The sequence below is a fragment of the Oryza sativa genome, chromosome 3 (assembly GCF_034140825.1).
Source record: "Oryza sativa Japonica Group chromosome 3, ASM3414082v1".
Taxonomy (NCBI): domain Eukaryota; kingdom Viridiplantae; phylum Streptophyta; class Magnoliopsida; order Poales; family Poaceae; genus Oryza; species Oryza sativa.
The window spans coordinates 20,896,949-20,907,118 of NC_089037.1; the positions used below are offsets into that span (position 1 = coordinate 20,896,949).

Here is a 10,170-nt window from a genome sequence, read left to right on the forward strand (position 1 = left end):
GCTTAAACAGGCTACTCCGTCGAAGAAGAAAACAACCAGTCGTCCGATGCCAAAAATCCGAAGAACTTCTAGGTATAAGATTTGTCCATTTTGTTTTCTTAACATTCACAATTGTGTTTGCTGAAATCATCTTGCAATATCTTTTTATTTCTTAGGAAACCGCCGGACATTGGTCCGTCTAGTAAGAGCACTGACCCACCCGCTAGCTCGAAAGCAATTGAAGAAGGAAAAACTTCACCCGCAACCGGGACTGGGACCTTCCGAGTAGAAACCCCGACTGGCGAAAAGCCAACGACAGGCGAAGCTGATGCCAACAAAGAACCACCGACTGGAAACCAGTCGGCATCCGCTGAAGCGAGCACAAACCAGGAGCCCTTGACTGGAAACCAGTCGGGTGAAGATAAAGAAGACTCCCAGTAACCAAATATGGATGGGGGAAGCAATATCCCTGAAACGGAGGAGCAAGCTAGCAGTCCTCCTCTGAACCAAGATACAGATGTTGGACCTGAAGCCAGCACTTTTGACAAGGTGGAAGGACCTGCTCGGCCACCGCCTATAATTATCACAGGTAATGCTCTCTCCAGTGAATTCATGTTATCTCATTGTTCTTATATAAATGAAGGCCCAATGGTTGGTGACGAAGAAGAAATTCTTCGTACTAAATCAGCTGAAGACTCCTAGCCGCCTATCCTGGTCAAATGGTGGGATGATGAAATGCAACCGCAAGGCATTGTGATAAATTGGCAGAAGGAAGAAGATGAAGTAGTTCTGCTAGCAAAGACTCTCAATCAGGCTACTCGTCTTGTAAATGTAAGTATACTGCCCCTCACATGTTTAGTCATCCAATGAATTTACTAAGTTGAATACGATATTGTGCAGAGAATCCACCTTCAGAACGAGGCTAAAACCGCTACCCTTGAGAAGCTGGTTCCTCATCTTGGCACTTTGGAAGAAACCAGAGCAAAACTCTATGAAACCAAAGAATAAGCCAGGAAGACAGAACATGAACTCAGGAATCGGATTGTCGAGTTCCAGGATACCAACTTCGAATTGAGCGGCTCCTCCAAAGGTTAATGTTATTCCTGCTTGGCTTTCCATATTCAATTCCAGCAGTTGTATAATTTTTCTGTGTCTAGCAGTCCAAGTTGCCAAAATTGAAGATTTGGAGAGACGAATTAAAGCCTTAGAGAATGACAAAGCTGCTCTGTCCAAGGAAAGAGATCTTGTTGTCAAGGAATTTGAAGGTAACTCTTTTGATTCTTTGTGAATGAAACTTGATCAACTATCATTATATCTTGAATCCTTGAATGATGTTATATGCAGATCATATGGGGAAAACAAAGGCGCAATTCGACTTGTTGATAAACAAAGTTGAAATTGCTGAGAAGGCTAGAGACGAAGTTGCTAATATTGCCACTCCTATAATCCAAGCCATGTATCATTGCAACAGCGGCACAAGCTCCTTGGACGCCATGGAAATCTTTGATAAGCTGGCAATATGGGAGCAAGCATGGCCTTGGCAATGATAAAGTCTTTGTGATGTGGACTAGGGTTCCCGATCTTCTAAAAGGTTCTGATAAACAACGATTTGGGCAGAGTCGCGACACAAATCGATCCGGCTTCTTGAACGAACACGCTCTTGAGCCCCGCAATCGCAGCACACCGTCACCTCTGGTTATCACCCATGTCAAAAAGTGGATGACCTCGCCGAGAAGGCTAATCCCTATTTGCCAATCGAAGAACACAAACAAGAACAAGGTAGAATACACCAAAATTGCAGATGAATGATTAAGCTCACAAGTTGGGGTCTTACAAACCGATCTAACGGTGAAATTGTTCTCGACAGAATAATCTAAGCAAAACCCAAACACTAAAGATGACAGGGGGTACTGATATATAGAGTTTAGGGTCGTGCAACCAATCCTTGACGCAACCCTGATGGGTTCCAACACGATACACGGCCCAAGGGCCCAAATACGGTGACGCAGCACCAAGACAGATTCCGGATATCAACTTGTTTGGTCAATTTCCGTTTACACAGAAAGAATTTGGATGTGGGACCAAAAGCATTGGAAAGGTTATTTTGTTAGCTTTCCATCCATATAAAGAACGCCCCAATCCGAGCACGTATGCGACTCGGGCGCCCCTTTTAGTGCAGACTAGTCCTGGATTCCGAATTGCACTCGAAGTCGACTTGGAGAAGATCTTGGTTTGGTCCCAATCAACTTCTTTGATATTCCATGCATTCGTTATGCTCGGCGTCTTTTCCTTCATCCAAGTAAAGTACCTCGACAAACGAAAACACACAAAACTCATTGTGTAGCAACGTTTGTTCAAATATATAAGAAGTAAATCTAATGTAGAACATATGCACCTTTGGTTCATTAATACATAAGGTAGTCATGGTTATATCCAACTAGGCTAGTCGTGTCCTCATCATAGAGTAGATTAGAAGAAGTCAGAGGAGTGCCAGAGTTGTCGGTAATACTCTTCTTATTTTCTGCTATGTTAATTACTCTAATTATAATAGAAATATCTTTTGAGTAATTTAGTTTTGCTTGGTGAGATTTATTTCTTGGTTAGTTCCTAATTAGCATACGGGATCATCGTTCACTATAATCCACTAAAATATAGGGATTGCTTTAGTGCGTAGCTAACATTCAAGTATGTTATTAACTGCTTAGACGCAGTGTCTCGGTAGTTGATTTCCGGTGTTTTCTCCGCATCCCACAGTAGGTATGAGGTGGTGACAACCCTCAAGATCACTGAAGTTCTTCCTGTCCGGGTGCGTAGTAAAGCGATATCTGGGAGCAGCGAGCTAACCAGTGCCCAAAGTATCGCGTTAGGATTAAAGTTAAGCTTTCCATAGATACTGTTTCTCACCGGTGAATCCTTAGCCTATCTTTATGATGAACCCTGAGCTGTTGTTGGCCCGATCTTTCGGTGAGTTGTAGGTAACTACGATTTGGGAGAAACATGACGATCTGACTACAACCGTATGAGATGTTGTGTTGCGCCTTAGTGATCGATACACCTCTCCGTGGGTTGTTGATCTTGCCGATGCAGATCAACCTTATTCCTACAAGCAAATTGAAGAAACAAGCAAGAACAAGATAAAAGCAATCTGAATTGCAAATAGGAATGAATACACACGATAAGTTGGGGTTTTGAATACAAGCAGACAGACGGTCTAGTCGACACGAGCGCTGCAAGGAAGTAGCAATGGCTAAACTTTCATCTAAACAAAACCCGACTAACCTTGGAGGGATTACTAGCTATTTAAGGGATGGAGGAGATCAGAAGGGTGTCCTCCCTCTGTTTGGGGCGCAGCCCCCCTTGGGCCCCACTTGGGCCGGGGTCCCAAACAAAGTTACAAGCCCAAAGGCCCATGACTAGCGATGCAGCACCTTGTTTCTTCATTTGTGGATGACTGGGATGGAATTTGGATATGAGGCCAGATCTGCTGGAAAGAGGACTCCGAGAGCTTTCTACCAAGTACTCACGGGTCAAAAACGGAGGTTGTATGCAGATTCGGCGGCCGATTGAATTTAGCAGTGTAGTAGGTGGCCGAATCGGATTCCAGCACTTGGAGGACTTGATCTTGATGTTATCTTGTTCTTCCATGATGTGAGCAATGGTTGTATCCGTAGTAGCCATGGTCACATCATCCTCCCCTTCTTCACGGAAAACCGTCCTCGATTTTTCTATACGGTGCTCGTCACATAGTCCATTCAAAATAACCTGTTTCATCCAATCAAAACTAGAGAAACTCGATGTTGTGTGAGTAGCAATAACATGTTTCTCAAAATCCGAACAACTGAAATCTCTATGCACCAAATATATTCCTCTATCATTATATTTGCCAAAGATATGAAAAATAGCATTAGTTGGACATGGCAAATCAGACTAAGCAACTAATTTCTCCTCCAAATTATTGAGCTCACAAAAATCATCAAATTGAACATAGCTAAAAGTATTTAAAGAAGTTATCAATTTACGTTCCTCAACATCATTAGCAATGTGAACATCATGCTTAAAATCAGCACACAATGAAACACTAGAAATAGCATGTTCATTCACTAGTTGTGGTAGGGATATAAGTGAAGCATTATTACACAACTCTTCTTTATCACAAGGAATAGCAAGTAAATCAACTTGTGACAAAGGCAAATCAAAAGTAGTTTCCACCAAAATTTGCTCTAGATTAGCATGGATAGTGGACAAATGTGACTCATCAGAAGCACACTCACCTTGAGTAATATCAGCACCATTTAATTTACCTTTTATGCCCTCTTCAGATAATGTAGGTGCATCAGTCTTCTCTTCTTCCTTCGTGAGCGATGGAGATGACATCTCGAGCATATCGCTCTTCTCCTCATGGTGAATGTTCTGAGCTCCCTACAAAATGTCAGTAATATGAGGCACAAGCATAGCTTGTTTCTCCCTTGGGTTCTTTAAAATATTGCTCTCAACGCTGCAAGAAAGCATGAACAAGTGGCCTATATGATTATATGTCACATTTATAAGCCCAGCCTGAATATCAGAATTAAGCCCTCTAAAAAATCTAGTCATTGTGTTCTCATTGCTTTCTTTTAAACCACTATAAGTGATACAAATTTTAAAGTTATGAAAGTACTCCTGCACGGTTTTGTCACCTTGTTTTAGATGTTCTAATTTCTCAACGAGAGTACGTTTATAATATGAAAACACAAAATTTTTCCTCATCATTGTTTTGCATTCATCCCAAGTTTCAAGCTTGTTGCCAACAATGTACCACCAAAAAGATGCAGAACCGGTACATTTATTACTAGCAACCTTAATCATTTGAGCATTAGAGAAATCATACTCATCAAATTGTTTGTTTACTGCTAGCTCCCAATTAACATAAGCGGCGGAATCATACTTACCATCAAAAACTGGCAATTTAGATTCTACCATTGCAAGATCATTATCATGTACCTCATATGCAATGCGTGAAGAAGTCGCTATATCTCGTTGATGGTGAAGAAGTCGAGGTTGAGCATGACCATCTCGTTTCCCCTTGTGTAATCCTGCCATGGTTAGTAGCAAACAAGAAACATACACAAGAATATGCACGCTCCTATCAACTACTAGGTAGTGGCAGCTGAAATATTACACATACTCAAGCTTTTCACCAAGCTCTTATAAGTTCTTACCAAAGCAAGCGGAATGATAATGTACACTGACTCAACCAAGCACCCCAATGGAGTTTGGATGTATCGATGCCTTGGCAAACACTTGCTGTACGGCTGCAATCAAATCTGTGGAGCTCTGGGTAGGCTTAAATATGTAGCAAAGCAATAGCAAATGCTCAAATCAGAGAATACAAAGTTGAATAATTGTTCAAAGTCAAGTACCGTGCTGGTCCTAGGCTAGAACGTACTAGAGACGCGAGCCTAGACACAAACGATACCACAAGATAGCACTAGAAACAACTCAAGCATGCTCTGATATATAAAAGAAATCTCAATGATTCAACTGATTTTTCACTTTTCTTTCTTTCTTTTCTTTTTCTTCTTTATTTTTCTTTATTTTCTTTATTTTTCCTTTCTCTTTTTTTTGGGGCGGCTTTTGTTTTCTCTCTTTTTTTTAGCACCTTTCTGCCTTTTTTTTCTCTTTTTTTTGATTTTTTACCAAAAACCGACTCAAGGACCTCAATGTAAGGTCAAAGGGACTCAAATGTAAATATGAAAATTACAGGGACTCAACTGTAGAAGTCCAAACCAAAATTAAAAATTATACAAAAATGGAATGCTCAAGTTATGTCGGTTCCGTTTTTGCAAACGGATCTTGAATCGACACCAAAATAAAATTTCATCGAAGTTTTTAACCAACTCGGACAGAAACAATCATGAGGGAGTGTGAGTCGGACTCACAAGTCTCGGCTACGAGATGACGCAAGGGAAGGAATCCCACTCGGCCTTGGTTTGGAAAGGTACCAGGTGATAAATAGAAACAGACTTGGCACTAAATATAAACCAAACCAGTCAATCTAATCTAATCTTCTCCTTTCATCTTTCTCACGCGCGCATGCACAGGCGCACCATCACGGCACACACCATCACGGCACAACCACCAAACAGAAGCTATGCAACTCAAGAACTCAAATACTAACCAACAGAAACTTCTGAAAACTACGAAAATAGAACTGTGGCAGCGAGCCGATTCTGTTTTCGTAGGTCCCGACAACAACAGAGACACGGGGGCGGCGATGACTGTGGTACAAAACGTGACCAGAACTCGAAACTCTAAACGAACTAGACGCTAATACCAGCAACACGACTCGACAATGCAACACAAAACTCAACAACGTAAAAACTGAAAAGAACAATGCAAAGGCACAAAGATGGCTAGGTATAGGATACAATTTTTTTTGTTGGGAAATTTTCTGGTTATAGGTAGATAAAAACTCACCGAGCAACGAAAGCTCTGATACCACCTGATGAACCCTGAGTTCCCCTCGACACTCAAGGCTATTGTTGGCCCGATCTTTCGGTGAGTTGTAGGTAACTATGATTTGGGAGAAACGTTGACGATCCGGCTACAACCGTACGAGACGTTGTGTTGCGCCTTAGTGATCGATACACCTCTCCGTGGGTTGTTGATCTTGCCGATGCAGATCAACCTTATTCTTGCAAGCAAATCGAAGAAACAAGCAAGAACAAGATAAAAGCAATCTGAATTGCAAATAGGAATGAATACACACGATAAGTTGGGGTTTCGAATAAAAGCAGACGGACGGTCTAGCCGACACACACGCTGCAAGGAAGTAGCAATGGCTAAACTTTCATCTAAACAAAACCCGACTAACCTTGGAGGGGTTACTAGCTATTTAAGGGATGGAGGAGGTCAGAAGGGCGTCCTCCCTCTGTTTGGGGCGCAGCCCCCCTTGGGCCCCACTTGGGCCGGGGTCCCAAACAAAGTTACAAGCCCAAAGGCCCATGACTGGTGATGCAACACCTTGTTTCTTCATTTGTGGACGACTGGGATGGAATTTGGAGTTGAGGCCGGATCCGCTGGAAAGAGGACTCCAAGAGCTTTCCACCAAGTACTCACGGGTCAAAAACGGAGGTTGTATGCAGATTCGGCGGCTGATTGAATTCAGCAATGTAGTAGGTGGCCGAATCGGATTCTAGCACTTGGAGGACTTGATCTTGATGTCATCTTGTTCATCCATGATGTGAGCAATGGTTGTATCTGTAGTAGCCATGGTCACATCACTTTAGCTTCGTGTCCTTGGACGAACTTGGTGAAGAGCTGACACACATGTTCCTTGTGGAAATCGAACCTGAGAATACTCCCGGGTGAAGTACTACATCGGTATATTCCGTGCACTTGCGAATTTTATCTGTGAGGATAAGAATTACCAACAACCCTCTTTTGTAACTACTCTAGATTAGCATCTTTACTCATGATACAAAGTAATATTGCCTAGCTATACTAAACTAGCCGAATTTATAGAAAATAAGTACAAAACCATCCTTAGAGACACTAATGTAATCATAGCTAGAAAGATCTAACCCCGATAAGCATTGAATATTCCCATGTTGCCATTCAATTGAAGCATCGGCCATTGCAACCTCAGACGATATATCCACTTGAAAAATCTCAATATCATCGCCGTCCCATTGAATTAAACATTGCTGCAAGGTGGAGGGAACACAACAACTGGCATGAATCCAACAACGACCCAGAATAACACTATAGTTACCTTGCACATCGACGATGAAGAAAGCAGTTGGCAACGTCTTGTTCCCCCTGGTAAGCTCCACTGAAAAGATACCTTTCGCCTCCATTGGTTCACCATTAAAGCTGTTGAGAGTCATGTTGGTCTTCTTCAACTCATCATCTCCACGCCCAACTTCTTCAATAACGAATACGACATCAAATTCATGGCGGCACCACCATCCACTAACATACAAGAGATCGGCTTCCCATCAATATGACCATTAAGATAAAGAGACTTCATATGACGATTAGATTCATCGGCCTTCTCAAAAACCGCATCTCTTGGACCTAGTGAAAGTTGAGCAACTTCAACCTCATCCATAGCACAAAACTCCATAGGTAACATACACACCATGTTGATGTCCATGTCTTCCTTTGGCAGCAAATCATCCTTGACAACCCGTTGTTCATCCTTCTCTACTTGCTTTTCCTTCTCCGCTTGAACAACAACCGGCTCCTCAATCTCTATAGGCTTAGGCATCCACTCCTTCATTGGCGGCGGTCGCAACTCATTGAATCTTCTATCTGTCTACTCTTCGGCTTCTCTCTCTATTAATTCTTGAGCCCGAAGACGTTGCAACCTTCTCTTTTGTGTAGCCGTTAAATTATTAGGCATCCACCTTGATTTTGGCTCTGCTCCAGGAGGAATATAATGCCCCCCTATTGATTTTGCTTGAAGACAACGAAGCCCCTGAACTACCCCTTGCAAATCTCTTATCAAACCAGCATTGCAGCCTAGTCGGACCGGCTAGACGGCCCAGATAGACCAGCATGCGGCCGTCGGTCAGACCGGCCAGTAGGCCCGGTCAAACCGGCATTAAGGCTTCGGTCAAACCGGCCACCTGCGCACAGCTGGTCTCGGCTTCGATTTCATCGATTGGAATCACCTTGGCTCCATCTTCAGAAGGTATTGGCACATCATGAGACTCCACTTTAATAGTAATCACCTTGAAGTCCTCGCCTCCACCTTGACACGCTTTTCTTCCCTGCTTCCTTCATCAACCCGATTTCTAGATGGAAACCGGCATTTGTTTGGTGAAGACAAACGCTCATGTGCTGACCTTCTTGGTTCTCCCCAACTTTGATGAAATTGCATAGGAGGCATATGATCATACATTGGTGGTGATGTCCAAATGGCATGAAGTAAGGAAAAGGATAACCCGGCAGTGGCATTGGACAAGGTCCCCATGGCATGACTTGAGGATGATGAGTAAAAGGCGGCTCCAATGGTCTTGGTGAATGACCAAATCGCTCCCTAGAAGGTGATCTTGCTTTTTTGCCCTTGTTACAACTTTGTTCAACACTTTTCTTCTCATACTTGTTCAAGAGCATATCAAAAGACACCTTGGCTTCCGTGGAGTCTTAGAGCTTGAAGCTTCATCCTTATTCTCCTTCCATACACCAACTTCTTGATTTTTGTTGGCACAATCATCTTCGATCTAGGCTCTCCAACTACTACTTCCTTCCCCTTAGTAGATACGGCTTGCTCCGGCCGAATCAACACTTTCTTGTCATTGAAATCAATAGTATTACAAGAAAAGAATCATGATATAGCTTCATCTTGGAGCCCTCAGTAAATTTCAATCATCCTTCCTCTATGGCCAATTGAACCTGTCGTCGAAACACATTGCAATCATTAGTAGAATGAGAATGAGAATCATGCCACTTACAATAAGCACGGCGTTTCAAATCTTCTTGAGATGGAATGACATGGCCTTTAGGTAATCTAATTTGTTTTTCTTGCAAAAGATAATCAAAAATCTTATCACACTTGGCCACATCAAAGCTATACTTAACCTCACTTTGCCGATCTTTACGAGGAGTCGGCATTAAGTAGAACATATAAATGGCTTATTCTTGTTAGTCCATGACCACTCGGCAATATATATATCATGATCACCATCATCATTATCAGAATCACTATACTCAGGGCAATCAACAATACTAGCATTAGGCTTTTTGTCATTGGACCTAAAAAATTTCTTACTCTCCCTAACCCGGCTTTCTTGAGCTAGAGCTTTTTGCATGAGGTGACTAACATCAAGCAATTGTTGGCCATCTAATATTTCTATAATAGGAGCAAGTAAACCATTAAAAGCAAGATTAGCCAAATCTCTATCAATTATATTCAAACTAAAACACCGGTTTCTAACATCCCTAAACCTTTTAATGTAATCAATTACAGATTCATTATACTTTTGTCTAACCGATGTCAAATGACATAATCTAAGCTCAGTTTTACCAGTGTAAAAGTAATCATGGAATTTTTGTTCTAATTGAGCCCAAGTATGAATAGAATTTACCGGTAAAGAAGTAAACCATGTAAAAGCAGTACCAGATAAAGATAAAGAAAACAAGCGTAATTTAAAAGCATCCCTGTTACTAGCCTCACCCCATTGTGCTGAGAATTGGCCTATATAT

At 42.0% G+C, this 10,170-nt stretch overlaps 1 long non-coding RNA gene across 1 annotated transcript; it reads right to left on the reverse strand.

Annotated features, from left to right (window-relative positions):
• Window positions 1-3,111: 3,111 nt before the first annotated feature.
• Window positions 3,112-8,210, reverse strand: LOC136355563 (uncharacterized). Its single transcript, XR_010739832.1, has 2 exons — window positions 4,960-8,210; window positions 3,112-4,398 (listed from the first exon to the last, which is right to left on the reverse strand). It is a non-coding gene; the product is annotated as an uncharacterized lncRNA (long non-coding RNA).
• Window positions 8,211-10,170: the final 1,960 nt, after the last annotated feature.